We start from the raw sequence: 15,699 nt of genomic DNA, 5'->3' as shown, positions 1-15,699 counted from the left end.
AAAGAGAATTACACAGAGAGCAGAGGGAATTACAGTTTAAGCCAGACTTTTTCACTTTTATACACTGACCGCTACAGGGGATGGGACAGAAGGATTTTAATTTGACCTTAGAGCTTCCTTGCATGCATGGCTTTCACTTCGAGGAATTACGAACGAGAGGTTTAGTTTCGCCCACACTCCTAACGCCCAAATAAACAGAGCAGGAAAACAACAGTAACCGGTTAAACAGAACAGAACCAGAACCACATAGCGTTTTTTTATTCTATTAGGACTTACTTTTACTTATGCAGTTTTTAACATATAACACCAACAGTACCAAGCAAAGCAAACACAAAATAACAAGGGTAAAACAAATAGATGGTGTAAATTCTGCAGGGCTCCCCCCTTCTTAATTGCTCACCAAATTGTGACAAATTTTTGTTACCAATTTATTCCTTGTGTCAGGTGATTAGGCTGACACTACAGGATCATTGGGGGAAGATAAAGAAAACACACCATATAACTGTATTTTAAAGCTTTATTAATAAAATAATAAAACAACAACGGAGAGTGTTGGGAACGCTCCCTCATCACTCAGGAAAACATTAATGCCCCAAGTCCCTTTCATACCCACACACATACGTCCAGACTGGCCACTTCTGTGTATAATGTTTAGAGAAGGGGGGAGAGGTGGACTGGAGATTATTCTGTATACAGCTTGTCCAGAATTTTTAACATGCTTTCGCTTTTTGGAGGACTGTTCTCTTGCACCCTGGAATCTTCTGCAGCGTCTTTTTCAGAGATTCCAGTCCAGGTTAGCTGCCTGCGGCTTTTTTAGTGTTACCAAGCCACACCGGCTCCGGGGTCACAAAGGCACACTGTTGGATTTTACTGGACAGTTAAGCTTTGCAAATGTAATTTTAGTTCTGTAACTTGTATTGCCTTTGGTTCACCTTTGTTTATATTTTTTTTTTCACAGCCAGCTGGGGCCGAAAGCAGTTTTTTTTTGTACTTAGCATAGTTTGCTTTGATTTTGGACCTTGAACGCAGAGCAATTCCCCCCTTCCATCCCTGGGCCAAGATGATTTTTAAATTAACCCGTTTTTTTTTTTAATAGACAAATTTGCTTACCCTGTGTCAGGGCTTTTTGGTGATTAAACGCTTCTCTTAGATGTATGATTTTATTTAGATTGAAGTACCTTTTAGTGGGCATTGTTTAGATGGATTTTCATGCATGTAAATATTTCATTTTTTTAAATACCTGCAGGTTGTTGAACCATAATGTACGTACATGTAATATGCTGGGGTACCCTAGTGGAAAATGGGGGGAATGTTTAGACTACCCCCCCCCCATTTTCCACTTACACACACAGGGAGGGTGCCCTTTCTGCGCAAGCGGCTCATAAACTAAGGATTTTTCCCTACAGGGTACTCACACAGGAGAGGCTAACAAGAATGGCCACGACCCTCCTACACCTCCCTTCAGCAAAGAGCGTCAGCTAGTCTCTGGGAGATGGCGCCGCTTACTCTGATTGCATCCAGAGAGATGATTAGACTGTTAGTAGCCCACACGGAAAGGAAAGGGGAAGGGAAGATGGGTACACACACTCCTAGACCCAGGCAGCTTCCTCACTGGATGATGCCAGGCCAAGTCAGCCCACCATGGGTCGGACCTCCTAAAGATCCACTAGTTACCGGGCTTGCATTAGAGTAGTTCTGGTCACGAGCTTTTGCTTCACAGGGTACTCTGGGCGTCTTCCGGTAACAGTCACTTACACTGGCCTCAGGTACCATTTTGCATCTGATCTTGCTTTTTAGCTACAACAGGGAGAGAGTGCACTAGGACATAGGGTCTCCCCTTTCTAGACAGGTCCCTTTTTTGTCCCTGCACTATCCCTAACCTGCTTTTTGGATCCTTGCACTTTGCCAGACAGAGGGAAGAACTGGAGCTACAGTGGGGTATTTTTACAAGAGCTCTTCATACAAACAGCTTTAGAAGCTACCCATTTACTGACAAAACAGGAGTAATTGGAGGATTATGTTCTAATTAAGTGATCCTTCCGGTGGCCACCTTTCTGGTCCTCTAGTTGATATTGAGGCCAGTCTACTATACAGAACTTTTTAGTTTGCTTTTAGTTAGTGGATTTGATCCAAGCACTTTCCAATTCGCTAGAATGCATTTTAAGGGTGTACACCGTGCCCTGCCTGTACTCTGTCCCTGCCCCATATCCTAGGGTGACACTGGGCGTCCCCAGGTCATAACAGGCAAAAATCCAGACCACTGGACTTTTTCTACCTTATCCAAGGGACCGGTTCCTTACCGTCGCCCTCAACTGCTTCTTCACTACTCGAGCGCGTTGCACCGTTGTGCCCTCTGGGGTCAGTCGAACTGCGTCTCCGCTGAGGCCCCCGGTGAAGTCACCGGTGCGCGCTGGGCGTCGGTCGTCGCCGCAATCCGTCGACCACCAGAAGGGATCCAGGCAAGGCTAATTTTAGCCTCAATGCCCCACGTTGGGCGCCAAGAACTGTTGCCGGCAGATAACTGCCTGAGGCCAAGCAACAGCCGGGGGTTCCGTCGCCTGGTGTGCCACGCCAATAAACACACCAGGGTGGAGAAGCAAACCAAGTTTATTTGAGATCTCAAAGCGGTGCAGGGAGATTGACTCAGATCAAGCACACCTAAAACAAGCAGTCTGTTCCTTTATATCCATGAGAACTTTTCTCACTGACTAGCAATCCTCCGTTTCCCCTCCCTCTTCTGTCCGGCTGCAGCATTCTTTAACCAGGAAGGCTCCATACTCTTGTGGCCTTCCACCTTCCCGAGTTACGTAGGGTTATGCTTAGTGACACCAACACCCCCTTCATGCTGTTTTATTCCCCCATTCCCCTACTGCAACTAGAGGAGCCAGAATTCCATCCTGAGTTGGTGACTGATCCCCCCACACAGCATGTCCTGATAGCTCCTCCCCATTCAGCCCTCCCCATCTGGCACCCTCCTCCCCTGCCTACAGCCTAGCAGGGAGGAGTGGTTGCCCCCTTTCCCCTCTTCCCTCTGGTGTTTATCCTCTCCCTGTTCTCATTATGGCAGGGGACAAGGCAGGTGGGACCCCTCAGGCAGACCCCACTGCCCCTCCTCCACGTGCCCCCCCCATCGACTGCTTAGGCTTCCACCTCAACCCCAGCTGCCGAACCACCTGCTACCGCCCCTGCTGGGGTGCCAACAGCAGTGGGTACCGGGTGATCTCCATTGCTGCCATGTCCCTCACCCCCTCCAACTCTGGGGGAGCCCCCCCCAGCTGACGGGAAGAGCAAAAAGAAGGGTAAGGGCCCTGCCTAAAAGACCAGGCCCTCTATGGCAGGGGCTGCCCCCACTGCCATGGCTCTGCCACCAGCCATGGTGTCCCTCCATGTTGCTCCTGGCCGGCTTCATGACCTGCGGGGCCTGATTTGAATACCTGGTGGCAGTCTGGGGCTTCAGCGGCACTTTGGCAGTGGGGGGTCCGCTCCAGGCCTTCCGTGGCACTGAAGGACCCCCCCCACTACCGAAATGCTGCTGAAGACCCCCAGAGCGGGGCCCTCTTAGGCGTGAGGCCCTGTTCCGGGGAATCAGCCAAAAGCCGGCCCTGGTTGCTCCCTCCCCCAGCCTCCAGGGCATACGTCCAGGTGGCTGCAGTCCCCCTGCCTGCTGCTATGTCATCTCTTCCGACCACCACCTCTGCTACCATCTATAGCAGGGGTAGGCAACCTATGGCACGGGTGCCAAAGGTGGCTGTAGCGAGGGGGCCCCACTCCCCCGCGCTCCAAGGGCGCGGCCGGCGAAGCCCCCGCCGCCTGTCCCCGCCCCCCCGGAAGTCAAGGGGCAGGACAGGAAGTACAAAAGTCCGGCCCCAGGGCTCAGTTAGGGGGAGGTGGCCAGAGAGAGCAGACGCTAGGGCCTGAGCTCCCACTGGGCCTGGCCTACCCGGTACCTGGAGGGGTACTGGCCTGAACTGCCCTGGGGCCAGCACTCAGAGGAGCCAACTGAGCGGTCCGATGCTCGGCCTGGAGGAGCTGCCTGGACCTCCCGACGCCCAGTACCCCGAGGAGTGGACTGGACCTCCTGACGGTGGACACCCTGAGGAACCCATGGTCTGGGATGCCCTGGACAATGCTGGCAGAGGGCAGGTACCCAGTGAGGGGGAGGTTGGAAGTGGCCCGGGGGCAGCCAACCCCAGTCAGGCTGCAGGCTCCCCTGAGCCAATGGCAATGTGTTTTGGTCAGGATTCCCCACTGACCGTCAGCAGCGTTAACCGCTGCTAGGGCCCCGGGCTGGAACGCAGTGGAGTGGGAGGGCCTGCGTTCCCCTGCCACCCCTCCAAGGGTGGCAGACTCCCCCTCCCCTGGCCTGAGGAGGCCGTCTCCGCTCTCTTGTTGCTCAGCCCCTGCTGAAAGGCCTGAGTATAGACTGTGTGCTGCCCCGCTCCGCCCAAGGGTCGGGGCGTACTTATATACTGTCCTCTCGTGCTCAACCCCGCAGCAAGGGATGGGCCTGAGGCAGAAGGAGTGAGGTGAGCCGGTGTGGCTCCCCTTCCCCCTCAAGGAGGGTCGAGCCCTGGCACGGCTCTACTACAGTGGCACACAAACTGATTTTCAGTGGCACTCACACTGCCTGGGTCCTGGCTCCTGGTCTGAGGGTTCTGCATTTTAATTTAATTTTAAATGAAGTTTCTTAAACTTTTTAAAAACCTTATTTACTTTACATACAACAATAGTTTAGTTATATATTATAGACTTTATATAAAGAGACCTTCTAAAATGATTAAAATGTATTACTGGCATGCAAAACCTTGAATCAGAGTGAATAAATGAAGACTCGGCATACCACTTCTGAAAGGTTGCCGACCCCTGATCTATAGCATCCAGGGCCCCTTCGCCACCTTGACCAGGAAGCACAGCGTCCGTTGCCTCCTGGTGCCTGCCTCGCCCCACATAGAAACCTACATGTGGGTGTTGGAGAGGGTGGTGGGGCCCACGGCCATCGTAGCAGCCTCCAAAATATACGGCAAGGTCGTCGTCTTCCTCACATCGGAGGCCGCCACCCAGGAGGTGATGGAGAAGGGCCTGGTGGTTGGGGGGTGTTCCTCCCCCTGGAGCCGCTAGAGGACCTGAGTGTCTGTGTGGTCCTAACCTCCTTTCCTCCCCAATGCTGCCCTGCTGCCCGCCCTCTCTACCCTAGGGAAACCCATCTCCATTGTTAGCCCTGTCCCGCTGGGCTGCAAAGACCCCGCCATCTGTCACATCCTCTCATTTTGTCAGCAGGTGGCGCGTGACGGACAGGCGCTCGAGGGGTCCTTCCTGGTCCCCTACCAGGGGGCCCGCGACTGGGTGCATTATTCAACAGGGGATGCCTGGTGCTACCTCGGCTGGGCGATGGGGCACGTATGGAGGGCCTGCCCCTTGGCCCAGCATGGAGGTGTGTCCGGGAACCCCGAGCCTTGACAGGGCGCTGGATTTGTCATTGCCGGCACCCCTGGCTACCCAGCACCCAGAGCTGCCCTTCCTCCTTCTCAAACCACCACTGCTCATGCTCGGGCCCAAGGGCTACCTCCCCCAGCGTGCCCAGATGAGCAGGAGAGACCCGGCCTCCGTTGCTTGCAATCTGGCGGGTCCTGTGGAGGTGGGTGCAGCAGGGGTACCACCGGGCATGGGAGAGGGCCCGCCCCAGGGGGACTCTTTCCTCCCTCATGCTGCCCAATGTTACCTCCCTGAGTCATCACCCCTGCCCCCCACCTGACCCCTGCTAGCCAGCCCCCAGATGATACCATGGAAGGTTGGGCCCTAGTGCAGGGGAAGCAGGGCAAGCGAAAGGCTCGAGCTCCGCTCCTTCCATCCGATGCGGAGGCCCCTGAAAGACCAGGAAGAAGGGCACCAATGCTAAGCCTTCTGCCTTGCCCATGGATGTATTCCATCCACCAGTGCCAGCTGGGAAAGACGTGGCAGCACCGGAGAGAAGCACCGGCCCTCCACTGGAGATTCTTCCCCTGGAGGCCCCTGATGGAGCCCCTCCTGCCCCCTTACCATCTGAAGCCCCTGTGAACCCCAAGGCGAGCGGCGCTTTGGGTGCTGGCGGGGAGAACCTCTGGATGGGGGAAGGCGATCTCCCTTCCATCTATGAGGAGATCAAAGCCCTGGGTCGACCCCAGTCACCCAGGGGGAGGATGACCCTCTGCCAGCAGGCCTCGATCTAGGCGACCTCACCCCAGCCCCCGTTTTCCTGTGCTCTGTCCCCCAAACCGCTGCTTCTGCTCCCACGTCCGAGGAGCCCCTGGACTCTTCCACTAACTCGGCTGGAGATGGCACCCCGCCAGCGGCCACCGAGCCTCTTGAGGCGACAGCCAATGCCAGGCAGCTGGAACCCGAGTCACCAGAGGATTCCCTTGTAGCTGCGGGGCAATCGACCTCCTTCCCAAGTGGGGGGTCACATCGCTGATACCCGACCTAGGTGGTATGGCCATGGCATCCCTACCTTAGAGCATGAGCCTGGCATCACGGAGGGCTCCCTCCCACCCTACAGACTCCTGAGCCCAACTGTGGGGTCCCACTGCCCAGTAGCCTGGCCACTGGAGTTTCCAGTTCCACTAGCGCCCCTTTCTCTGACCCTGCTCCTGACTCCAATCCTGCACCTACTTCTGAATTTGGCCCTGCCCCTGAAGCCAACCTCGTCCCTGTCCCCTCCAGCTCCTGTGATGTTATTGCCACCTCAGGGGCTGTCTCTGTCGTCTTTCCCTTCCCGGAGGATGACCCCCAGGGAGCAGCCTTTGTGTTCCCTTGTCCTGACCCACTAGGGGCTACTGTCTTCCCTCTGCTGCCCCCTCATTGACCTGGGGTCTGAGGCGGGCCATGTGGTGCCACCCATTGGGTGCCATGTTAGGGGTCCACCCTGTGATAAACAGATAAGTAAGAGTTAATAGAACAAAAGTGCTTCATATCTCTTTTGCCTGGAAAGGGTTAACAAGAACAGTGAGCCTGGCTGTCACCTGACCAGAGGACCAATCAGAGGACAGGATACTTTCAAATCTTGAGGGAGGGAAGTTTTTGTGTGCGCTGTTAGTTTTTGGTTGTTGTTCACTCTGGAGGCTCAGAGGGATCAGACGTGCAACCAGGTTTCTCTCCAGTCTCTCCAATACAGGCTCTTATAAGTTTAGAATAGCGAGTACTAGGTAGATAAAGCGAGTTAGGCTTATGGTTGTTTTCTTTATTTGCAAATGTGTATTTGGCTGAAAGGAGTTCAAATTGGTATTTTGCTGAAAAGATTTTAATTTGTACTTGTATACTTAGGCTGGGAGGGTATTCCCAGTGTCTATAGCTGAAAGACTCTGTACCTATTCCATTTTAAATTTACAAAGATAATTTTTACTGTTTTTTTTTTTCTTTAATTAAAAGCTTTTCTTGTTTAAGAACCTGATTGTTTTTTTATTCTGGTGAGACCCCAGGGGACTGGGTCTGGATCCACCAGGGAATTGGTGGGGAGAAAGGAGGGAAGGGGGAGAGAAAGGTTAATTTTTCTCTGTGTTAGGATTACTTTCTCTCTCAAGGAGAGTCTGGGAGGGGAGAGAGAAGGAGGGGGGAAGGTGCATTTTCCTCTCTGTTTAAGATTCAAGGAGTTTGAATCACAGTGATCTTCCAGGGTAACCCAAGGAGGGGAAGCCTGGGAGAGGCAACGGTGAGGGAAAGGGTTTACTTTTCTTGTGTTAAGATCCAGAGGGTCTGGGTCTTGGGGGTTCCCGGGCAAGGTTTTGGGGGGACCAGAGTGTACCAGGCACTGGAATTCCTGGTTGGTGGCAGCACTACAGGTTCTAAGCTGGTAATTGAGTTTAGAGGAATTCATGCTGGTACCCCAGCTTTTGGACACTAAGGTTCAGAGTGGGGAATTATACCATGACACACTCCCTGCCTGCCCATCTTGGTAGGCCATGGGGCTTTGACAGGGGCCCCACTGGAGGCAAGCCAAAGTCCAGCGGACCCCCCCCATACACTGTGAGAGGAGTTGCGAGAGTTTCTAGAAGATGTCCGTGGCTCCTGCAATAAGGTGCAGCTTGCTCTCCAGTGATTGGAGGGGGGGATTTCCATCAAATCCTCTGGGCTGTGAGGACCCTTATAGGGGAGGATAAGAGGACTGAGAAGCAGGCTGCAACAGCCTACCAGCAGGTCCGCGGCTTCTGTGACTCCTTGCTCACTTATGGGGTAGGTCAGAGTTTGCTGCGCGGCCCAATAGGGGCTGTGAGCGTCCCTGCTGGTGAGGATTCCCCCCCAGCCCTCCTCATGGCACCCATCCACTTCGCAACATTGAATACCCGAGGCTGTAGGATGGGGCTCCGCAGGTGCTGGGGGGACCAAGCAGTGCCCAGCCACCGCAGATGTCCTCCAGGAGATCACCGACCATCATTCCCTGGTGGACGTCTAGCATGACCACCACTCGGACGTTGTCTCGATGTTCACCTTTGTCCAGGTGTAGGCCCATCGGTTGGACTGCATATATCTGTCACGCTTCCACCTTTCATGGGTCCACTCCTCCAGCATCCGACAGACCCTGTTTTCTGATCACCATCTAGCCACTGTGACAGTCTTTTTCTGTGAGGAGAGGCCAAGGCTGGTCTATTGGCATTTCAACAACGGTTTGTTGGAGGATATAGGCTTTGTGGTGTCCTTCCGGGAGTTCCGGCTGGCCTGGTGAAGGGAGAGACACGCCTTTCCCTTGGTGCAGTGGTGGTGAGACATGGGGAAAGTGCGCGCCCGGCTCTTCTGCTGTGACTACACCTGGGGCCCCAGCTGACAGAGGGATGCGGTGATAGAGCAGTTGAAACGGGAGGTCTTAGAGCTGGAGAAGTGTCTGGCCACCAGCCCCAAGGATCCATCCCTCTGTGGAGTGTGCCGGGAGAAGTGGGAGGAGCTGCAGGCCCTCAAGGACCACCGGGCGTGGGGTGCCTTTGTTTGATCCTGCATCTGCCTCCTTTGGGAGATGGATCGCGGCTCCCACTTCTATGCCCTGGAGGAAAAGACGGGGGCCAAGAAGAACATCACCTGCCTCCTGGCAGAGGACGCGGCCCCCCTCACGGATCCAGCAGAGATGTGTGGGAGGGCCAGGGCCTTCTATATAGGCCTTTTCTCCCTGGATCTGACCGATCCTAACACTTGCAAAGTGCTCTGGGACAGACTCTCAATTGTCAATATGGGTGACCGAGACTGGCTAGAGCTGCCTCTCACTCTGGCCGAGTTCTCAGAAGCCCTCCGCCACATGCCCACCAATAAATCTCCGGGCATGGACAGGCTGACCATGGATTTCTACCGCATGTTCTGGGATGTCCTCAGCCCAGACCTAGTCACCGTATGGGCCGAGTCCTTGCAGAGCAGGGTCCTCCCTCTTTTGTGCAGGCGAGGCTCGCCTTATTGCCAAAGAAGGGGGACCTCCATGACTTACGGAATTGGCATCCTGTCTCGCTCCTCAGCATGGACTACAAACTCATAGCAAAGGCCATCTTGCTGCGGCTAAGGTCCCTGCTGGTGGATGTGGTCCACCCAGACCTACAGTGTCCTGGGCCGCCCCATATTTGATAACTTGTATCTGGTTCGGGACCTCCTGGAGCTTGGGTGTAAGGATGGTCTGTCATTTGCCCTCCTGTCTCTGGATCAGGAGAAGGCATTCGACAGGATGGACCACAGGTATCTCTGCGAGCGTTTGGCTTCGGACCCCAGGTTGTGGGCTTTCTCCAGGTGCTGTATGCTTCTGCAGAGTGTCTGGTCGGGCTCAACTGGACCCTGACCGAACCGGTCAGGTTCGGGCAGGGAGTACGGCAGGGGTGCCCCCTCGCGGACCAGCTATCTGCTCTGGCAATAGAGCCCTTCCTCTGTCTCCTCTGTCAGAGGCTGACAGGGTTGGTGCTGTGAGAGCTGGAGCTGTGGCTGGTCCTGTCAGCGTACGCCAATGGCATGTTCCTCCTGGTCCAGGACCTGAGTGACTTGGTGCAGGTGGAGGCTTGCCAAGCTGTCTACTTGGCAGCCTCCTCCGCCTGAGACAACTGGGTCAAGAGCTCTGGCTTGGTGGTCAGGGACGGGTAGCAGGTGAGCTCCCTCCCACCTGCACTTCAGGCCATCTCTATCTTGGCTGCTCTATCTTGGCATTTACCTTTCTGCCACGCATCCGTCTCTGCCGGAGAACTGGTACGGTTTAGAGGGCAGGGTGATGGAGTGGCTCTGGAAATGGACAGGACTACTCCGGTGCCTCTGCCTCTGAGGGAGGACACTGGTGCTCAATCAGTTAGTCCTGTCCATGCTCTGGTACCGGCTCAATATCATGGTCCCGGCCCCAGGCTTCCTGGCCAACCTTTGGGTGGCGATTCTGGAGTTCTTTTGGCCAGGACTGCACTGGGTCTCTGCAGGGGTCCTCCACCTGCCCGTGGAGGAAGGAGGGCAGGGCCTGAAGTGCCTATGCACTCAGGTCCATGTTTTCCACCTCCAGGCCCTGCAGAGGCTCCTTTATGGTGCAGGTAGTCCGGTGTGGAAAGTGCTGATGCACGCCTTCCTGCGCTGCTTCCAAGGACTCCGATACGACCGGCAGCTCCTTTATCTCCATCCGAGAGATATTCCACGAGACCTCTCCGGGCTGCCAGTCTTCTACCAAGACTTCCTCCGGACCTGGAAACTGTTCTTAGCGACCAGGTCTGTGGCGGCCACCGTAGGGGCTGATCTCCTTGTGGAGCCCCTGCTACACAATCCCTAGCTCTGTGTGCAGTGGCGGAGTCTCCTGCGGTGTGCCAGAGGTTGGTCCTGGCAGAAGTCACCAGAGTTGGAGACCTCCTGGACTATGACCGGGGAGACTGGCTGGATCCCCTGACGCTCAGCGCATGGGGCTCTCCAGGCCTCATACTCCCCAGCACGTACTTCAGGAAGTGAGGGCCACTTTGCTGCCCACTGCTCGGGCCTACCTTGACCAGGTCCTGCAAGAGGGCATGCCCTGCCCACCCTCCACCCCAGGCCCTCAGGACCTTGTCATCGGGCCCTGCCCCATGGACTCAACCAGCCCCCCCATCCCTTCACCATGAGCCAGCTGTACGACTTGCAGCTGGTTTGTTTCCAGAGCGTGTCAAGGAAACATCTATACATTCTTGTGCTCCACACCCTTCACTTCCTCACCCTCACGTCCCGCCCCGACACAAAGTAGTGGGACCTCCTGCCACCTCTAGAGGGTGAGGCACCCTGGTGGGCCAGCCTATACTCCACCCTGGTCCCGAGGCCTGCCGGGGATATCAGTTGGTGGCTTCTTCATGGGGCCGTGAGCACGGGCATGTACTTGGTGCAGTTCACCCCCGTCCCGGACACCTGCCCCTTCTGTGGCATATGGGAGACCCTGGCGCATGTTTACTTGGAGTGTGCCAGGTTGTAGCCCCTATTCCGGCTCCTCTTCGGTATCCTGTTACATTTTTGGTTGCACTTTTCCCCTCACTTTCTTATCTATCCACTCCCCATCCACGGCCCCACAAAGTCACAGGACCTCCTGGTCAACCTCCTCCTAGCCCTGGCCAAAATGGCCATCTATAAAACCGGGGAGAGGAGGTTGGCCGACGGGGTCTCCTGTGACTGTGGGGTCTATTTCCAATCCTCCGTCCGCTAACGCATCTGGGCGCAGTTCCTCTGGAAGGCATCTGCTGGCTCCCTTGACGCCTTTGAGGAGCAGTGGGCGCTGTCCAGGGTTCTCTGCTCAGTGTCCTTGTCAGGTTCCCTTCTTTTGACCCTTTGATCTCTCTCCCATCCCTGTTATCTCATTAGTTGTCTCCCAGAATCATTTGGTTTCCAGGTTCTGTGAATACTCTCCTTAGAATGGGAGGATGTCATTTAGCAGTGGGCGGGCTTGCACCCGCCCACTTCCTGGTTCCCAATAAGATCACTCTTCTGTAGCCATCTGGCCTGACTCTGTCTCTGTCTCCCATATATATAGATATAGATATATACACACACAAGAGAGAGAGGGTTTTTTTCCCCCAAAGCACTTAAGAGTGGAATAATGCACTGATTTGTTCATGACATTTAGTTCTTATAATTTGTCACAAGTGCAAGTAGAGAATTTAGGTTAGATGTCAACAGGTTAGTATTGTAAGAAATCCACAGCTCCCTGGGAACTACACAGTTGCTACTATGTCAACTCAAAATGTTAGGAACCTCCACCTACCAAAGCACAGAGCTGAAGGAGAATCCCCATTAACTGTTAACAGTACAGGGCCCTGATACTGTAGATCAGTTTTGAATCCTCCCAGCAGAAGGCATTGCTACATACTGCAGTATCGCCTTTGAAACCTAAAACATCAGGAATGAGGATGTACATTTTTGAACTCTCAGATGGTGCATGACTAAGCAAAATGGGGGTAATTTTTTCTTAGGGTCAAATTTTCAGAAGGTGATATCTATTGCTGAATTATTCAAAGTCAGTAATACAGGTATTTGTCTTGGGCACTATCATTAACTTGTATATTTACTAGAATTTATATATATGACTAGGCAGATTCTGATTGGGGTATATCAGTGTAAATCTGGAGTAACTCTATTGAAGTCAATTGAATCCTGCCTACAAATTCCATTTGTGCATGTAAACAGAGTTCACACTGAGTACAAGGGCTTTTTTTTTTGTGTATCAGTGTGCTGAACTGTGTGTAGGTACAATTCCATGTGAACAAAAGGAGGCAGGGCAGCTCTAGGCACCAGCAAACTTGGGGCACACCATTTGCAGGGGTGGCAGAGATCCAGCATGAGAGCTGAGAACCAGCAGGGGTCTCTGGGAGCTGTAGTTCCTTGGTTAGCTCCCTGCCTATAGAGCCAGCCCTGGAGCAGGGAAAGAACTACATTTCCCAGCATTTCCTTGGCCACTACCAACTGGAAAGGAAGGAGGGGGACCTCAGGCGGCAGCGTGCTGTGAGTGGAGAGTTGCACTGTGAATGGTAGGGAAACCATATTTTAACATTCAAAAAACAGGACACTCCACGGGGAGGGAAGCCCCACCCTGCCACCATCCACTCCCTCCGACTGCTCGCCACAGAAATCCCACCCATCCAACCCCCCTGCTCCTTGTCCCCTGATTGCCCCTTCCCACGACCCCGACCCTAATTGCCCCTTGGGACCCCACCCCCTATCTAAGCCTCCCTTCTCCTTGTTCCCAACTGCCCCCTCCTGAGACCCCCCCCAACTTCCCTCCTAGGACCCCACCCCCTACCTGTCCCCTGATAAACCCCTAGGACTCCCATGCCTATCCAACCGCTGCCTGTCCCCTGACTGCCCCCCCCCGAACCTCCGCCCTATCCAACGCTCCCTGTCCCTTGACTGCCCCTTGGAACCCCCTATCCCTTCTCCAACCCCCCCCCCCCCAGCCCCCTTACTGTGCCACTCAGACCAGCGTATCTAGCTCTGCGCAGCACCAGACACACTGCTGCATACATGCTGCTCTGCTCCCCCGCGGAACCCACAGCTTCCCCCCCACACACACACACACACCCAGCACCTGTCTTCCAGATTTGAACACCTCAAAATTCAGGAGTGCTCAAGATCAGTTTGGGCAGCTGTTGCTTCATTTCTCCCAAATCAAATATACTGATCCACTGTAATTTGCTGTAGAAAAAGTAGGATAAAATTGAGCAAGAAATGCTTCCCAGTGGTTTTTAGGACTGGAATTCCTATTTTCATCAGCCATTGCCTTTTGTTTGTTTAAAAGGAAGACAGTGATATTGCATTGGCAAATTCCCCATGGAAAGAAAGTGGAACAAAAGAATAATAAAGGCACCTCAACTTTTCCTCATTTATGGAGGACAGACTTATAATATGCATCCAGATATCCTCCAATCACACAAGCTGAAAATTGTTCCACTTCACTGCAGTTCTATAACTATATGGGAACCAATCCTGTCTGTGTTCTGTGCACATCCAAAATTCCTGCTGAATGATGCACCCTGAGAGCGAGTTACCAGTGATCCAGGGCTGTGGCGGAAGGAGGGTGCAGGTGTGGAGGGGGGAAGAGCCCAGGGCTGGGGCGGCAGGAGGTGTGTGTGTGGGGCACTGGGGGGAGAGAAGGGGGGAGCCCAGGGCTGGAACGGCAGGGAGGTGGGGGGAGGGGGAAGCCCAGTGCTGGGGCGGCAGGGGATGTGTTGGGGAGCGGGAAGCCCAGTGCTGGGGCAGCAGGTGGGTGCTGGGAGGAGCCCACGGCTAGGACGGGGGGCAGCCAAAAATTTTTTTGCTTGGGGAGGCAAAAAACCTAGAGCCGGCCCTGAATGGAGGCTGGGCTGAGGCCTTTGAAAATATAACCCTTAAAGGAGAACTGTGAAAAGTGGGAGCAGTCGTACTTGCAAAACATCCTCTCTTAAAGCAGGAATGTCCTTCCCTAGATGGGCAGACCTAGTGGACTTCACTATGTTATGTGTACATTAGAGTTCTTTTTACAAAAAATTCCCACAGTTGCTAATGCTGATGCAAGCTCCACCAGTGGCAGCAGTACATGGGTCCTTAGCATTTTAGCCTCCCTGTAGACTCACTTCTGAATTTATCATCTTCTGTTTATGATTCTGCGTAAATTTGATGACAGAACGTGGGGCTGTGACTGGACTATCATGAAATTCTTATGGGGGAGTGCAGTCTGTTATCAGCTTGTTGGGCAAACAAGACGTGATAAACTGGTTGTGAATTATTCGGCATTGCTGTGGTCTCATTAGTAAGTTCAGATCTATTTGTCATTCTCTGAACATCTGGTGTAGTTTCTGTTCTGTTTTCACTCTCAGTTCCTGGGGGATTTCCCACTGACTTTTTATAAAGAAACAAACATATAGATGTGTTTTTTTACCAATTTTAAAAAAATATTTTTGCATTGATGACAAAAATAACAGTACAAAATTTACAAGGACTTGTTACTTGTCATAGCTTAGTCATCCTAATATTTTATATAATATGTATATGAATTAAAGGGTGGCAACATGGTATCTGCTTAAAGCTGAATTTTACATCTTCACTGAAACACACATATGTGGCCAGATTGGCTTGAAAATTGATATATTCAAGGGTAAAGTGCAAATCTGAGGTAATTTGATCCAGGTGTTCCTTAGGGCTTGTCTACGCAGGAAAGCTATATTGATTTAAACTAAGGTGTGACTTTAAACCAATACAGTTACACCAGAATAACTCCATGTGTGGACACTCTTATTCCAGTATAAGAGTGTATTTTTCCAGTTTAGCTTATGTCTCTTTAAGTGGTTTAGTCTATACCAAAACAAAACAAACAAAAAAAAGGCCACCCAAAATAAGAGTGTCTGCACAAGGAGTTATACTGGTACACTACCAGTTTATTTATACTGGTAAAACTTTCACTTTTTTTTTTTTTTAAAGTTGACTAATTTTTCTCATGAAATGTCTGTTGCTGGAATGCCCCTAGAGAGGTGTCATGCATGGGACCAAAAAAAGAAGGTTGAGCATTTGAAATAGTAAAACTCAGCCTTCTGGCTGAGGGATGAAAACATTATCTAAAGTTGTATTTGTTCTGCTGCAAACTGCTGACATGCTGTACGATGAGAAAGAGACAGATCTTCCATTCAAACTACACTTTAACTCAGGGAAGGTGCACTGGGCTAGGAAATAGGCCAGCATTTTTACAGTAATATCTTTTGTGACAAGGTTTTTGTGTACTTTATAACCTTATTACTGGCCAAAATCTAATCT

Source organism: Gopherus flavomarginatus, chromosome 4, assembly GCF_025201925.1.
Source record: "Gopherus flavomarginatus isolate rGopFla2 chromosome 4, rGopFla2.mat.asm, whole genome shotgun sequence".
Classification (NCBI taxonomy): domain Eukaryota; kingdom Metazoa; phylum Chordata; order Testudines; family Testudinidae; genus Gopherus; species Gopherus flavomarginatus.
The sequence above is the reverse complement of the archived record's forward strand: the minus strand, read 5'-3'. Positions refer to the sequence as shown.